We start from the raw sequence: 18,074 nt of genomic DNA on the forward strand, positions 1-18,074 counted from the left end.
AACCAAACATGCAGCCCTAGAGCTTAATTTCGTTAAGTTTGCTTCTCGATTTAAGCAACCTTATGGACTAAACTCTTTTATATTTTACCAGTTTGTAATTTTGATATCAATTTATTCACATCTTAATATTTTTAAAATATCTACTAAAACAAGTTGGTTCAATCGGTTGTTGAAACTTGAAATGAAAGCTTCGTATTATTTGATTTTTGTAATTTTTATTATTTGTTTATACATTACCTCTATTATATCACTTACTTTTTCATAAATACACATGGACCCCGTCAGTGTATACTTTTGTAAAAAATATTCTGTTAATTATTTATTGTTTTTAACTTACTCATTGAATTTCATAAGAAGGTCTTTGGTTTGAACCTAAGGAAGACAAACAAGATGAAATATTGCATTGAATCCAAGAATTGTTTAAGGATATGCGCTTAGGCCTCACCTAGATATAGAGATTCGAAAATTACATAATTCATATTCTCAATAACATTATGACATTCCCGTTGAGAATGTAAATGTCATAGCGTTATACAAAGAAAGTACCATATAATGAAATTGCGTTTGTAGTCCAACGGTTAGGATAATTGCCTTCCAAGCAATAGACCCGGTTCAACTCCCGGCAAACGCATTACCTTTGCATTCGTTAAGCCTCTCGAATTAGCCCTAGAGCATAATTTCGTTAAGTTTTGCTTCTCGATTTAAGCAACCCTATGGACTAAACTCTTTTCAAATTTAATAATTTATTATATAAATTCCATTTTATATATATTTTTTTAAATAAAATTTATATTCACACTTCTATTAAACAAACTTTTATATTTTACCAGTTTGTAATTTTGATATCAATTTATTCACCTCTTAATATTTTAAAATATCTACTAAAACAAGTTGGTTCAATCGGTTGTTGAAACTTGAAATGAAAGCTTCGTATTATTTTGATTTTTGTAATTTTTATTATTTGTTTATACATTACCCTCTATTATATCACTTACTTTTTCATAAATACACATGGACCCAGTCAGTGTATACTTTTGTAAAAAATATTCTGTTAATTATTTATTGTTTTTAACTTACTCATTGAATTTCATAAGAAGGTCTTTGGTTCAACCTAAGGAAGACAAACAAGATGAAATATTGCATTGAATCCAAGAATTGTTTAAGGATATGCGCTTAGGCCTCACCTAGAATAGAGATTCGAAAATTACATAATTCATATTCTCAATAACATTATGACATTCCCGGTTGAGAATGTAAATGTCATAGCGTTATACAAAGAAAGTACCATATAATGAAATTGCGTTTGTAGTCCAACGGTTAGGATAATTGCCTTCCAAGCAATAGACCCGGGTTCAACCCGCAAACGCATTACCTTTGCATTCGTTAAGCCTCTCGAATTAGCCCTAGAGCATAATTTCGTTAAGTTTGCTTCTCGATTTAAGCAACCCTAAGGACTAAACTCTTTTTAATAATTTTATATAAATTCCACACTTCCATTAAACAAACTTTTATATTTTGTTTGTAATTTGATATCAATTTATTCACCTCTTAATATTTTTAAAAATATCTACTAAAACAAGTTGGTTCAATCGGTTGTTGAAACTTGAAATGAAAGCTTTGTATTATTTTTGATTTTTGTAATTTTTATTATTTTTTATACATTACCCTCTATTATATCACTTACTTTTTCATAAATACACATGGACCCCGTCAGTGTATACTTTTGTAAAAAATATTCTGTTAATTATTTATTGTTTTTAACTTACTCATTGAATTTCATAAGAAGGTCTTTGGTTCAAACCTAAGGAAGACAAACAAGAAGAAATATTGCATTGAATCCAAGAATTGTTTAAGGATATGCGTTTAGGCCTCACCTAGAAATAGGATTCGAAAATTACATAATTCATATTCTCAATAACATTATGACATTCCCGGAGAATGTAAATGTCATAGCGTTATACAAAGAAAGTACCATATAATGAAATTGCGTTTGTAGTCCAACGGTTAGGATAATTGCCTTCCAAGCAATAGACCCGGGTTCAACTCCGGCAAACGCATTACCTTTGCATTCGTTAAGCCTCTCGAATTAAGCCCTAGAGCATAATTTCGTTAAGTTTTGCTTCTCGATTTAAGCAACCCTAAGGACTAAACTCTTCAAATTTAATAATTTATTATATAAATTCAATTTTATATATATTTTTTTAAATAAAATTTATATTCACACTATTAAACAAACTTTTATATTTTACCAGTTTGTAATTTTGATATCAATTTATTCACCTCTTAATATTTTTAAAATATCTACTAAAACAAGTTGGTTCAATCGTTGTTGAAACTTGAAATGAAAGCTTTGTATTATTTTGATTTTTGTAATTTTTATTATTTGTTTATACATTACCCTCTATTATATCACTTACTTTTTCATAAATACACATGGACCCCGTCAGTGTATACTTTTGTAAAAAATATTCTGTTAATTATTTATTGTTTTTAACTTACTCATTGAATTTCATAAGAAGGTCTTTGGTTCAAACCTAAGGAAGACAAACAAGATGAAATATTGCATTGAATCCAAGAATTGTTTAAGGATATGCGTTTAGGCCTCACCTAGAAATAGAGATTCGAAAATTACATAATTCATATTCTCAATAACATTATGACATTCCCGGTTGAGAATGTAGATGTCATAGCGTTATACAAAGAAAGTACCATATAATGAAATTGCGTTTGTAGTCCAACGGTTAGGATAATTGCCTTCCAAGCAATAGACCGGGTTCAACTCCCGGCAAACGCATTACCTTTGCATTCGTTAAGCCTCTCGAATTAAGCAAACCAAACATGCAGCCCAGAGCTTAATTTCGTTAAGTTTGCTTCTCGATTTAAGCAACCTTATGGACTAAACTCTTTTATATTTACCAGTTTGTAATTTTGATATCAATTTATTCACCTTTAATATTTTTAAAATATCTACTAAAACAAGTTGGTTCAATCGGTTTTGAAACTTGAAATGAAAGCTTCGTATTATTTTGATTTTTGTAATTTTTATTATTTTTTATACATTACCCTCTATTATATCACTTACTTTTTCATAAATACACATGGACCCCGTCAGTGTATACTTTTGTAAAAAATATTCTGTTAATTATTTATTGTTTTTAACTTACTCATTGAATTTCATAAGAAGGTCTTTGGTTCAACCTAAGGAAGACAAACAAGATGAAATATTGCATTGAATCCAAGAATTGTTTAAGGATATGCGCTTAGGCCTCACCTAGAAATAGGATTCGAAAATTACATAATTCATATTCTCAATAACATTATGACATTCCCGGTTGAGAATGTAAATGTCATAGCGTTATACAAAGAAAGTACCATATAATGAAATTGCGTTTGTAGTCCAACGGTTAGGATAATTGCCTTCCAAGCAATAGACCCGGGTTCAACTCCCGGCAAACGCATTACCTTTGCATTCGTTAAGCCTCTCGAATTAGCCTAGAGCATAATTTCGTTAAGTTTTGCTTCTCGATTTAAGCAACCCTAAGGACTAAACTCTTTTCAATTTATAATTTATTATATAAATTCATTTTATTATATTTTTAAAATAAAATTTATATTCACACTTCTATTAAACAAACTTTTATATTTTACCAGTTTGTAATTTTGATATCAATTTATTCACCTCTTAATATTTTTAAAATATCTACTAAAACAAGTTGGTTCAATCGGTTGTTGAAACTTGAAATGAAAGCTTCGTATTATTTTGATTTTTGTAATTTTTATTATTTTTTATACATTACCCTCTATTATATCACTTACTTTTTCATAAATACACATGGACCCCGTCAGTGTATACTTTTGTAAAAAATATTCTGTTAATTATTTATTGTTTTTAACTTACTCATTGAATTTCATAAGAAGGTCTTTGGTTCAACCTAAGGAAGACAAACAAGATGAAATATTGCATTGAATCCAAGAATTGTTTAAGGATATGCGCTTAGGCCTCACCTAGAATAGAGATTCGAAAATTACATAATTCATATTCTCAATAACATTATGACATTCCCGGTTGAGAATGTAAATGTCATAGCGTTATACAAAGAAAGTACCATATAATGAAATTGCGTTTGTAGTCAACGGTTAGGATAATTGCCTTCCAAGCAATAGACCCGGGTTCAACTCCGGCAAACGCATTACCTTTGCATTCGTTAAGCCTCTCGAATTAGCCCTAGAGCATAATTCGTTAAGTTTTGCTTCTCGATTTAAGCAACCCTAAGGACTAAACTCTTTCAAATTTAATAATTTATTATATAAATTCAAATATATATTTTTTAAAATAAAATTTATATTCACACTTCTTAAACAAACTTTTATATTTTACCAGTTTGTAATTTTGATATCAATTTATTCACCTCTTAATATTTTTAAAATATCTACTAAAACAAGTTGGTTCAATCGGTTGTTGAAACTTGAAATGAAAGCTTTGTATTATTTTGATTTTTGTAATTTTTATTATTTTTTATACATTACCCTCTATTATATCACTTACTTTTTCATAAATACACATGGACCCCGTCAGTGTATACTTTTGTAAAAAATATTCTGTTAATTATTTATTGTTTTTAACTTACTCATTGAATTTCATAAGAAGGTCTTTGGTTCAAACCTAAGGAAGACAAACAAGATGAAATATTGCATTGAATCCAAGAATTGTTTAAGGATATGCGTTTAGGCCTCACCTAGAAATAGGGATTCGAAAATTACATAATTCATATTCTCAATAACATTATGACATTCCCGGTTGAGAATGTAAATGTCATAGCGTTATACAAAGAAAGTACCATATAATGAAATTGCGTTTGTAGTCCAACGGTTAGGATAATTGCCTTCCAAGCAATAGACCGGGTTCAACTCCCGGCAAACGCATTACCTTTGCATTCGTTAAGCCTCTCGAATTAGCCCTAGAGCATAATTTCGTTAAGTTTTGCTTCTCGATTTAAGTTATGGACTAAACTCTTTTCAAATTTAATAATTTTATATAAATTCCATCACACTTCTATTAAACAAACTTTTATATTTACCAGTTTGTAATTTTGATATCAATTTATTCACTCTTAATATTTTAAAATATCTACTAAAACAAGTTGTTCAATCGGTTGTTGAAACTTGAAATGAAAGCTTCGTATTATTTTGATTTTTGTAATTTTTATTATTTTTTATACATTACCCTCTATTATATCACTTACTTTTTCATAAATACACATGGACCCCGTCAGTGTATACTTTTGTAAAAAATATTCTGTTAATTATTTATTGTTTTTAACTTACTCATTGAATTTCATAAGAAGGTCTTTGGTTCAACCTAAGGAAGACAAACAAGATGAAATATTGCATTGAATCCAAGAATTGTTTAAGGATATGCGCTTAGGCCTCACCTAGAATAGAGATTCGAAAATTACATAATTCATATTCTCAATAACATTATGACATTCCGGTTGAGAATGTAAATGTCATAGCGTTATACAAAGAAAGTACCATATAATGAAATTGCGTTTGTAGTCCAACGGTTAGGATAATTGCCTTCCAAGCAATAGACCCGGGTTCAACTCCGGCAAACGCATTACCTTTGCATTCGTTAAGCCTCTCGAATTAGCCCTAGAGCATAATTTCGTTAAGTTTTGCTTCTCGATTTAAGCGGACTAAACTCTTTCAAATTTAATAATTTATTATATAAATTCATTTTATATATATTTTTTAAATAAAATTTATATTCACACTTCCATTAAACAAACTTTTATATTTTACCAGTTTGTAATTTTGATATCAATTTATTCACCTCTTAATATTTTTAAAATATCTACTAAAACAAGTTGGTTCAATCGGTTGTTGAAACTTGAAATGAAAGCTTTGTATTATTTTGATTTTTGTAATTTTTATTATTTTTTATACATTACCCTCTATTATATCACTTACTTTTTCATAAATACACATGGACCCCGTCAGTGTATACTTTTGTAAAAAATATTCTGTTAATTATTTATTGTTTTTAACTTACTCATTGAATTTCATAAGAAGGTCTTTGGTTCAAACCTAAGGAAGACAACAAGAAGAAATATTGCACTGAATCCAAGGATTGTTTAAGGATATGAGTTTAGGCCTCACCTAGAAATAGGGATTCGAAAATTACATAATTCATATTCTCAATAACATTATGACATTCCCGGTTGAGAATGTAGATGTCATAGCGTTATACAAAGAAAGTACCATATAATGAAATTGCGTTTGTAGTCCAACGGTTAGGATAATTGCCTTCCAAGCAATAGACCCGGGTTCAACTCCCGGCAAACGCATTACCTTTGCATTCGTTAAGCCTCTCGAATTAGCCCTAGAGCATAATTTCGTTAAGTTTTGCTTCTCGATTTAAGCAACCCTAGCAACCCTATGGACTAAACTCTTTTCAAATTTAATAATTTATTATATAAATTCCATTATATATATATATTTTTTTAAATAAAATTGATATTCACACTTCTATTAAACAAACTTTTATATTTTACCAGTTTGTAATTTTGATATCAATTTATTCACCTCTTAATATTTTTAAAATATCTACTAAAACAAGTTGGTTCAATCGGTTGTTGAAACTTGAAATGAAAGCTTCGTATTATTTTGATTTTTGTAATTTTTATTATTTGTTTATACATTACCCTCTATTATATCACTTACTTTTCATAAATACACATGGACCCCTTCAGTGTATACTTTTGTAAAAAATATTCTGTTAATTATTTATTGTTTTTAACTTACTCATTGAATTTCATAAGAAGGTCTTTGGTTTGAACCTAAGGAAGACAAACAAGATGAAATATTGCATTGAATCCAAGAATTGTTTAAGGATATGCGCTTAGGCCTCACCTAGATATAGAGATTAGAAAATTACATAATTCATATTCTCAATAACATTATGACATTTCCGGTTGAGAATGTAAATGTCATAGCGTTATACAAAGAAAGTACCATATAATGAAATTGTGTTTGTAGTCCAACGGTTAGGATAATTGCCTTCCAAGCAATAGACCCGGGTTCAACTCTCGCAAACGCATTACCTTTGCATTCGTTAAGCCTCTCGAATTAGCCCTAGAGCATAATTTCGTTAAGTTTTGCTTCTCGATTTAAGCAACCCTAAGGACTAAACTCTCTTCAAATTTAATAATTTATTATATAAATTCAATTTTATATATATTTTTTAAAATAAAATTTATATTCACACTTCCATTAAACAAACTTTTATATTTTACCAGTTTGTAATTTTGATATCAATTTATTCGCCTCTTAATATTTTTAAAATATCTACTAAAACAAGTTGGTTCAATCGCTTGTTGAAACTTGAAATGAAAGCTTTGTATTATTTTGATTTTTGTAATTTTTATTATTTGTTTATACATTACCCTCTATTATATCACTTACTTTTTCATAAATACACATGGACCCCGTCAGTGTATACTTTTGTAAAAAATTATCTGTTAATTATTTATTGTTTTTAACTTACTCATTGAATTTCATAAGAAGGTCTTTGGTTCAAACCTAAGGAAGACAAACAAGAAGAAATATTGCACTGAATCCAAGGATTGTTTAAGGATATGAGTTTAGGCCTCACCTAGAAATAGGGATTCGAAAATTACATAATTCATATTCTCAATAACATTATGACATTCCCGGTTGAGAATGTAGATGTCATAGCGTTATACAAAGAAAGTACCATATAATGAAATTGCGTTTGTAGTCCAACGGTTAGGATAATTGCCTTCCAAGCAATAGACCCGGGTTTCAACTCCCGGCAAACGCATTACCTTTGCATTCGTTAAGCCTCTCGAATTAGCCCTAGAGCATAATTTCGTTAAGTTTTGCTTCTCGATTTAGCACCCTAGCAACCCTATGGACTAAACTCTTTTCAAATTTAATAATTTATTATATAAATTCCATTATATATATATATATTTTTTAAATAAAATTGATATTCACACTTCTATTAAACAAACTTTTATATTTTACCAGTTTGTAATTTTGATATCAATTTATTCACCTCTTAATATTTTTAAAATATCTACTAAAACAAGTTGGTTCAATCGGTTGTTGAAACTTGAAATGAAAGCTTCGTATTATTTTGATTTTTGTAATTTTTATTATTTGTTTATACATTACCCTCTATTATATCACTTACTTTTTCATAAATACACATGGACCCCTTCAGTGTATACTTTTGTAAAAAATATTCTGTTAATTATTTATTGTTTTTAACTTACTCATTGAATTTCATAAGAAGGTCCTTTGGTTTGAACCTAAGGAAGACAAACAAGATGAAATATTGCATTGAATCCAAGAATTGTTTAAGGATATGCGCTTAGGCCTCACCTAGATATAGAGATTAGAAAATTACATAATTCATATTCTCAATAACATTATGACATTTCCGGTTGAGAATGTAAATGTCATAGCGTTATACAAAGAAAGTACCATATAATGAAATTGTGTTTGTAGTCCAACGGTTAGGATAATTGCCTTCCAAGCAATAGACCCGGGTTCAACTCTCGGCAAACGCATTACCTTTGCATTCGTTAAGCCTCTCGAATTAGCCCTAGAGCATAATTTCGTTAAGTTTGCTTCTCGATTTAAGCAACCCTAAGGACTAAACTCTCTCAAATTTAATAATTTATTATATAAATTCAATTTTATATATATTTTTTAAAATAAAATTTATATTCACACTTCCATTAAACAAACTTTTATATTTTACCAGTTTGTAATTTTGATATCAATTTATTCGCCTCTTAATATTTTTAAAATATCTACTAAAACAAGTTGGTTCAATCGCTTGTTGAAACTTGAAATGAAAGCTTTGTATTATTTTGATTTTTGTAATTTTTATTATTTGTTTATACATTACCCTCTATTATATCACTTACTTTTTCATAAATACACATGGACCCCGTCAGTGTATACTTTTGTAAAAAATTATCTGTTAATTATTTATTGTTTTTAACTTACTCATTGAATTTCATAAGAAGGTCTTTGGTTCAAACCTAAGGAAGACAAACAAGAAGAAATATTGCACTGAATCCAAGGATTGTTTAAGGATATGAGTTTAGGCCTCACCTAGAAATAGGGATTCGAAAATTACATAATTCATATTCTCAATAACATTATGACATTCCCGGTTGAGAATGTAGATGTCATAGCGTTATACAAAGAAAGTACCATATAATGAAATTTCGTTTGTAGTCCAATGGTTAGGATAATTGCCTTCCAAGCAATAGACCTGGGTTTAACTCCCGGCAAACGCATTACCTTTGCATTTGTTAAGCCTCTCGAATTACGCAAACCAAACATGCAGCCCTAGAGCTTAATTTCGTTAAGTTTCGCTTCTCGATTTAAGCAACCTTATGGACTAAACTCTTTTATATTTTACCAGTTTGTAATTTTGATATCAATTTATTCACCTCTTAATATTTTTAAAATATCTACTAAAACAAGTTTGTTCAATCGGTTGTTGAAACTTGAAATGAAAGTTTCGTATTATTTGATTTTTGTAATTTTTATTATTTTTTTCTACATTACCCTCTATTATATCACTTACTTTTTAATAAATATACATGGACCCCTTCAGTGTATACTTTTGTAACAAAATATTCTGTTAATTATTTATTGTTTTTAACTTACTCATTGAATTTCATAAGAAAGTCTTTGTTTCGAACATAAGGAAGACAAACAAGATGAAATATTGCATTGAATCCAAGAATTGTTTAAGGATATGCGTTTAGGCCTCACCTAGAAATAGGGATTCGAAAATTACGTAATTCATATTCTCAATAACATTATGACATTCCCGGTTGAGAATGTAGATGTCATAGCGTTATACAAAGAAAGTACCATATAATGAAATTGCGTTTGTAGTCCAACGGTTAGGATAATTGCCTTCCAAGCAATAGACCTGGGTTCGACTCCTGGCAAACGCATTACCATTGCATTCGTTACATGCAGCCCTAGAGCTTAATTTCGTTAAGTTTCGCTTCTCGATTTAAGCAACCTTATGGACTAAACTCTTTTATATTTTACCAGTTTGTAATTTTGATATCAATTTATTCACCTCTTAATATTTTTAAAATATCTACTAAAACAAGTTGGTTCAATCGGTTGTTGAAACTTGAAATGAAAGCTTCGTATTATTTTGATTTTTGTAATTTTTTATTATTTGTTTATACATTACCCTCTATTATATCACTTACTTTTTCATAAATACACATGGACCCCGCCAGTGTATACTTTTGTAAAAAATATTCTGTTAATTATTTATTGTTTTTAACTTACTCATTGAATTTCATAAGAAGGTCTTTGGTTCGAACCTAAGGAAGACAAACAAGATGAAATATTGCATTGAATCCAAGAATTGTTTAAGGATATGCGCTTAGGCCTCACCTAGATATAGAGATTCGAAAATTACATAATTCATATTCTCAATAACATTATGACATTCCCGGTTGAGAATGTAAATGTCATAGCGTTATACAAAGAAAGTACCATATAATGAAATTGTGTTTGTAGTCCAACGTTAGGATAATTGCCTTCCCAAGCAATAGACCGGGTTCAACTCCCTGGCAAACGCATTACCTTTGCATTCGTTAAGCCTCTCGAATTAGCCCTAGAGCATAATTTCGTTAAGCAACCCTATGGACTAAACTCTTCTCAAATTTAATAATTTATTATATAAATTCCATTTTATATATATTTTTTTAAATAAAATTTATATTCACACTTCTATTAAACAAACTTTTATATTTTACCAGTTTGTAATTTTGATATCAATTTATTAACCTCTTAATATTTTTAAAATATCTACTAAAACAAGTTGGTTCAATCGGTTGTTGAAACTTGAAATGAAAGCATTGTATTATTTTGATTTTTGTAATTTTTATTATTTGTTTATACATTACCCTCTATTATATCACTTACATTTTCATAAATACACATGGACCCCGTCAGTGTATACTTTTGTAAAAAATTTCTGTTAATTATTTATTGTTTTTAACTTACTCATTGAATTTCATAAGAAGGTCTTTGGTTCAAACCTAGGGAACACAAACAAGAAGAAATATTGCATTGAATCCAAGGATTGTTTAAGGATATGCGTTTAGGCCTCACCTAGAAATAGGGATTCAAAATTACATAATTCATATTCTCAATAACATTATGACATTCCCGGTTGAGAATGTAGATGTCATAGCGTTATACAAAGAAAGTACCATATAATGAAATTGCGTTTGTATACCAACGGTTAGGATAATTGCCTTCCAAGCAATAGACCTGGGTTCAACTCCAAGCAAACGCATTACCTTTGCATTCGTTAAGCCTCTCGAACTACGCAAACCAAACATGCAGCCCTAGAGCTTAATTTCGTTAAGTTTCGCTTCTCGATTTAAGCAACCTTATGGACTAAACTCTTTTATATTTTACCAGTTTGTAATTTTGATATCAATTTATTCACCTCTTAATATTTTTAAAATATCTACTAAAACAAGTTTGTTCAATCGGTTGTTGAAACTTGAAATGAAAGTTTCGTATTATTTGATTTTTGTAATTTTTATTATTTTTTTCTACATTACCCTTTATTATATCACTTACTTTTTAATAAATATACATGGACCCCTTCAGTGTATACTTTTGTAACAAAATATTCTGTTAATTATTTATTGTTTTTAACTTACTCATTGAATTTCATAAGAAGGTCTTTGGTTCGAACATAAGGAAGACAAACAAGATGAAATATTGCATTGAATCCAAGAATTGTTTAAGGATATGCGCTTAGGCCTCACCTAGATATAGAGATTCGAAAAATTACATAATTCATATTCTCAATAACATTATGACATTCCCGGTTGAGAATGTAAATGTCATAGCGTTATAAAAAGAAAGTACCATATAATGAAATTGCGTTTGTAGTCCAACGGTTAGGATAATTGCCTTCCAAGCAATAGAACCGGGTTTAACTCCCGGCAAACGCATTACCTTTGCATTCGTTAAGCCTCTCGAATTAAGCAAGCCGTAGAGCGTAATTTCGTTAAGTTTTGCTTCTCGATTTAAGCAACCCTATGGACTAAACTCTTTTCAAATTTAATAATTTATTATATAAATTCCATTTTAATATATATTTTTTAAATAAAATTTATATTCACACTTCTATTAAACAAACTTTTATATTTTACCAGTTTGTAATTTTGATATCAATTTATTCACCTCTTAATATTTTTAAAATATCTACTAAAACAAGTTGGTTCAATCGGTTGTTGAAACTTGAAATGAAAGCTTCGTATTATTTTGATTTTTGTAATTTTTATTATTTGTTTATACATTACCCTCTATTATATCACTTACTTTTTCATAAATACACATGGACCCCGTCAGTGTATACTTTTGTAAAAAATATTCTGTTAATTATTTATTGTTTTTAACTTACTCATTGAATTTCATAAGAAGGTCTTTGGTTCGAACCTAAGGAAGACAAACAAGATGAAATATTGCATTGAATCCAAGAATTGTTTAAGATATGCGCTTAGGCCTCACCTAGATTTGGAGATTCGAAAATTACATAATTCATATTCTCAATAACATTATGACATTCCCGGTTGAGAATGTAAATGTCATAGCGTTATACAAAGAAAGTACCATATAATGAAATTGTGTTTGTAGTCCAACGGTTAGGATAATTGCCTTCCAAGCAATAGACCTGGGTTCGACTCCCGGCAAACGCATTACCTTTGCATTTGTTAAGCCTCTCGAATTACGCAAACCAAACATGCAGCCCTAGAGCTTAATTTCGTTAAGTTTGGCTTCTCGATTTAAGCAACCTTATCGACTAAACTCTTTTATATTTTACCAGTTTGTAATTTTGATATCAATTTATTCACCTCGTAATATTTTTAAAATATCTACTAAAACAAGTTGTTTCAATCGGTTGTTGAAACTTGAAATGAAAGCTTCGTATTATTTTGATTTTTGTAATTTTTATTATTTTTTTATACATTACCCTCTATTATATCACTTACTTTTTCTTAAATACACATGGACCCCGTCAGTGTATACTTTTGTAAAAAATATTCTGTTAATTATTTATTGTTTTTAACTTACTCATTGAATTTCATAAGAAGGTCTTTGGTTCAAACCTAAGGAACACAAACAAGAAGAAATATTGCATTGAATCCAAGGATTGTTTAAGGATATGCGTTTAGGCCTCACCTAGAAATAGGGATTCGAAAATTACATAATTCATATTCTCAATAACATTATGACATTCCCGGTTGAGAATGTAGATGTCATAGCGTTATACAAAGAAAGTACCATATAATGAAATTGCGTTTGTATACCAACGGTTAGGATAATTGCCTTCCAAGCAATAGACCCGGGTTCAACTCCCGGCAAACGCATTACCTTTGCATTCGTTAAGCCTCTTGAATTAGCCCTAGAGCATAATTTCGTTAAGTTTTGCTTGTCGATTTAATCAACCCTATGGACTAAACTCTTTTCAAATTTAATAATTTATTATATAAATTCCATATTATATATATTTTTTTAAATAAAATTTATATTCACACTTCTATTAAACAAACTTTTATATTTTACCAGTTTGTAATTTTGATATCAATTTATTCACCTCTTAATATTTTTAAAATATCTACTAAAACAAGTTGGTTCACTCGGTTGTTGAAACTTGAAATGAAAGCTTCATATTATTTTGATTTTTGTAATTTTTATTAATTGTATATACATTACCCTCTATTATATCACTTACTTTTTCATAAATACACATGGACCCCGTGAGTGTATACTTTTGTAAAAAATATTCAGTTAATTATTTATTGTTTTTAACTTACTCATTGAATTTCATAAGAAGGTCTTTGGTTCAAACCTAAGGAAGACAAACAAGAAGAAATATTGCATTGAATCCAAGGATTGTTTAAGGATATGCGTTTAGGCCTCACCATAGAAATAGGGATTCGAAAATTACATTATTCATATTCTCAATAACATTATGACATTCCCAGTTGAGAATGTAGATGTCATAGCGTTATACAAAGAAAGTACCACATATGAATTTGCGTTTGTAGTCCAACGGTTAGGATAATTACCTTCCAAGCAATAGACCCGGGTTTAACACCCGGAAAACGCATTACCTTTGTATTCGTTAAGCCTCTCGAATTAAGCAAGCCGTAGAGCGTAATTTCGTTAAGTTTTGCTTCTCGATTTAAACAACCCTATGGACTAAACTCTTTTAAAATTTAATAATTTATTATATAAATTACATATTATATATATATTTTTTAAATAAAATTTATATTCACACTTCTATTAAACAAACTTTTATATTTTACCAGTTTGTAATTTTGATATCAATTTATTCACCTCTTAATATTTTTAAAATATCAACTAAAACAAGTTGTTTCAATCGGTTGTTGAAACTTGAAATGAAAGCTTCGTATTATTTTGATTTTTGTAATTTTTATTATTTTTTTATACATTACCCTCTATTATATCACTTACTTTTTCATAAATACACATGGACCCCGTCAGTGTATACTTTTGTAAAAAATATTCTGTTAATTATTTATTGTTTTTAACTTACTCATTGAATTTCATAAGAAGGTCTTTGGTTCGAACCTAAGGAAGACAAACAAGACGAAATATTGCATTGAATCCAAGGATTGTTTAAGGATATGCGTTTAGGCCTCACCTAGAAATAGGGATTCGAAAATTACATAATTCATATTCTCAATAACATTATGACATTCCCGGTTGAGAATGTAAATGTCATAGTGTTATACAAAGAAAGTACCATATAATGAAATTGCGTTTGATAGTCCAATCGGTTAGGATAATTGCCTTCCAAGCAATAGACCGGGTTCAACTCCCGGCAAACGCATTACCTTTGCATTCGTTAAGCCTCTCGAATTAGCCCTAGAGCATAATTTCGTTAAGTTTTGCTTCTCGATTTAAGCAACCCTAGCAACCTATGGACTAAACTCTTTTCAAATTTAATAATTTATTATATAAATTCCATTATATATATATATTTTTTAAATAAAATTGATATTCACACTTCTATTAAACAAACTTTTATATTTTACCAGTTTGTAATTTTGATATCAATTTATTCACCTCTTAATATTTTTAAAATATCTACTAAAACAAGTTGGTTCAATCGGTTGTTGAAACTTGAAATGAAAGCTTCGTATTATTTTGATTTTTGTAATTTTTATTATTTGTTTATACATTACCCTCTATTGTATCACTTACTTTTTCATAAATACACATGGACCCCGTCAGTGTATACTTTTGTAAAAAATATTCTGTTAATTATTTATTGTTTTTAACTTACTCATTGAATTTCATAAGAAGGTCTTTGGTTTGAACCTAAGGAAGACAAACAAGATGAAATATTGCATTGAATCCAAGAATTGTTTAAGGATATGCGCTTAGGCCTCACCTAGATATAGAGATTCGAAAATTACATAATTCATATTCTCAATAACATTATGACATTTCCGGTTGAGAATGTAAATGTCATAGCGTTATACAAAGAAAGTACCATATAATGAAATTGTGTTTGTAGTCGAACGGTTAGGATAATTGCCTTCCAAGCAATAGACCCGGGTTCAACTCTCCGGCAAACGCATTACCTTTGCATTCGTTAAGCCTCTCGAATTAGCCCTAGAGCATAATTTCGTTAAGTTTTGCTTCTCGATTTAAGCAACCCTAAGGACTAAACTCTCTTCAAATTTAATAATTTATTATATAAATTCAATTTTATATATATTTTTTAAAATAAAATTTATATTCACACTTCCATTAAACAAACTTTTATATTTTACCAGTTTGTAATTTTGATATCAATTTATTCACCTCTTAATATTTTTAAAATATCTACTAAAACAAGTTGGTTCAATCGGTTGTTGAAACTTGAAATGAAAGCTTCGTATTATTTTGATTTTTGTAATTTTTATTATTTGTTTATACATTACCCTCTATTATATCACTTACTTTTTCATAAACACACATGGACCCCGTCAGTGTATACTTTTGTAAAAAATATTCTGTTAATTATTTATTGTTTTTAACTTACTCATTGAATTTCATAAGAAGGTCTTTGGTTCGAACCTAAGGAAGACATATTGCATTGAATCCAAGAATTGTTTAAGGATATGCGCTTAGGCCTCACCTAGATATAGAGATTCGAAAATTACATAATTCATATTCTCAATAACATTATGACATTCCCGGTTGAGAATGTAAATGTCATAGCGTTATACAAAGAAAGTACCATATAATGAAATTGTGTTTGTAGTCCAACGGTTAGGATAATTGCCTTCCAAGCAATAGACCTGGGTTCGACTCCCGGCAAACGCATTACCTTTGCATTTGTTAAGCCTCTCGAATTACGCAAACCAAACATGCAGCCCTAGAGCTTAATTTCGTTAAGTTTGGCTTCTCGATTTAAGCAACCTTATCGACTAAACTCTTTTATATTTTACCAGTTTGTAATTTTGATATCAATTTATTCACCTCGTAATATTTTTAAAATATCTACTAAAACAAGTTGTTTCAATCGGTTGTTGAAACTTGAAATGAAAGCTTCGTATTATTTTGATTTTTGTAATTTTTATTATTTTTTATACATTACCCTCTATTATATCACTTACTTTTTCTTAAATACACATGGACCCCGTCAGTGTATACTTTTGTAAAAAATATTCTGTTAATTATTTATTGTTTTTAACTTACTCATTGAATTTCATAAGAAGGTCTTTGGTTCAAACCTAAGGAACACAAACAAGAAGAAATATTGCATTGAATCCAAGGATTGTTTAAGGATATGCGTTTAGGCCTCACCTAGAAATAGGGATTCGAAAATTACATAATTCATATTCTCAATAACATTATGACATTCCCGGTTGAGAATGTAGATGTCATAGCGTTATACAAAGAAAGTACCATATAATGAAATTGCGTTTGTATACCAACGGTTAGGATAATTGCCTTCCAAGCAATAGACCCGGGTTCAACTCCCGGCAAACGCATTACCTTTGCATTCGTTAAGCCTCTTGAATTAGCCCTAGAGCATAATTTCGTTAAGTTTTGCTTGTCGATTTAATCAACCCTATGGACTAAACTCTTTTCAAATTTAATAATTTATTATATAAATTCCATATTATATATATTTTTTTAAATAAAATTTATATTCACACTTCTATTAAACAAACTTTTATATTTACCAGTTTGTAATTTTGATATCAATTTATTCACCTCTTAATATTTTTAAAATATCTACTAAAACAAGTTGGTTCACTCGGTTGTTGAAACTTGAAATGAAAGCTTCATATTATTTTGATTTTTGTAATTTTTATTAATTGTATATACATTACCCTCTATTATATCACTTACTTTTTCATAAATACACATGGACCCCGTGAGTGTATACTTTTGTAAAAAATATTCAGTTAATTATTTATTGTTTTTAACTTACTCATTGAATTTCATAAGAAGGTCTTTGGTTCAAACCTAAGGAAGACAAACTAGAAGAAATATTGCATTGAATCCAAGGATTGTTTAAGGATATGCGTTTAGGCCTCACATAGAAATAGGGATTCGAAAATTACATAATTCATATTCTCAATAACATTATGACATTCCCAGTTGAGAATGTAGATGTCATAGCGTTATACAAAGAAAGTACCATATAATGAATTTGCGTTTGTAGTCCAACGGTTAGGATAATTACCTTCCAAGCAATAGACCCGGGTTTAACACCCGGAAAACGCATTACCTTTGTATTCGTTAAGCCTCTCGAATTAAGCAAGCCGTAGAGCGTAATTTCGTTAAGTTTTGCTTCTCGATTTAAACAACCCTATGGACTAAACTCTTTTAAAATTTAATAATTTATTATATAAATTCCATATTATATATATATTTTTTAAATAAAATTTATATTCACACTTCTATTAAACAAACTTTTATATTTTACCAGTTTGTAA

At 29.2% G+C, this 18,074-nt stretch overlaps 9 non-coding genes across 9 annotated transcripts; all 9 read left to right on the forward strand.

Moving 5' to 3' along the window:
* Nucleotides 1–2,723: 2,723 nt before the first annotated feature.
* Nucleotides 2,724–2,794, forward strand: TRNAG-UCC. Its single transcript has one exon. It is a non-coding gene; the product is annotated as a tRNA-Gly (tRNA).
* Nucleotides 2,795–3,386: 592 nt separating this feature from the next.
* On the forward strand, nt 3,387–3,458 carry TRNAG-UCC. The gene has a single exon. It is a non-coding gene; the product is annotated as a tRNA-Gly (tRNA).
* Nucleotides 3,459–4,852: 1,394 nt separating this feature from the next.
* On the forward strand, nt 4,853–4,923 carry TRNAG-UCC. The gene has a single exon. It is a non-coding gene; the product is annotated as a tRNA-Gly (tRNA).
* Nucleotides 4,924–6,275: 1,352 nt separating this feature from the next.
* TRNAG-UCC lies at nt 6,276–6,347 on the forward strand. The gene has a single exon. It is a non-coding gene; the product is annotated as a tRNA-Gly (tRNA).
* A 1,423-nt stretch (nt 6,348–7,770) lies between these two features.
* On the forward strand, nt 7,771–7,843 carry TRNAG-UCC. The gene has a single exon. It is a non-coding gene; the product is annotated as a tRNA-Gly (tRNA).
* Nucleotides 7,844–8,525: 682 nt separating this feature from the next.
* Nucleotides 8,526–8,597, forward strand: TRNAG-UCC. The gene has a single exon. It is a non-coding gene; the product is annotated as a tRNA-Gly (tRNA).
* Nucleotides 8,598–9,938: 1,341 nt separating this feature from the next.
* Nucleotides 9,939–10,010, forward strand: TRNAG-UCC. Its single transcript has one exon. It is a non-coding gene; the product is annotated as a tRNA-Gly (tRNA).
* A 2,718-nt stretch (nt 10,011–12,728) lies between these two features.
* TRNAG-UCC lies at nt 12,729–12,800 on the forward strand. Its single transcript has one exon. It is a non-coding gene; the product is annotated as a tRNA-Gly (tRNA).
* Nucleotides 12,801–16,377: 3,577 nt separating this feature from the next.
* On the forward strand, nt 16,378–16,449 carry TRNAG-UCC. Its single transcript has one exon. It is a non-coding gene; the product is annotated as a tRNA-Gly (tRNA).
* The last annotated feature ends 1,625 nt before the right edge of the window (nt 16,450–18,074 follow it).

Source organism: Ipomoea nil, unplaced genomic scaffold, assembly GCF_001879475.1.
Source record: "Ipomoea nil cultivar Tokyo-kokei standard unplaced genomic scaffold, Asagao_1.1 scaffold2802, whole genome shotgun sequence".
Taxonomy (NCBI): Eukaryota; Viridiplantae; Streptophyta; class Magnoliopsida; order Solanales; family Convolvulaceae; genus Ipomoea; species Ipomoea nil.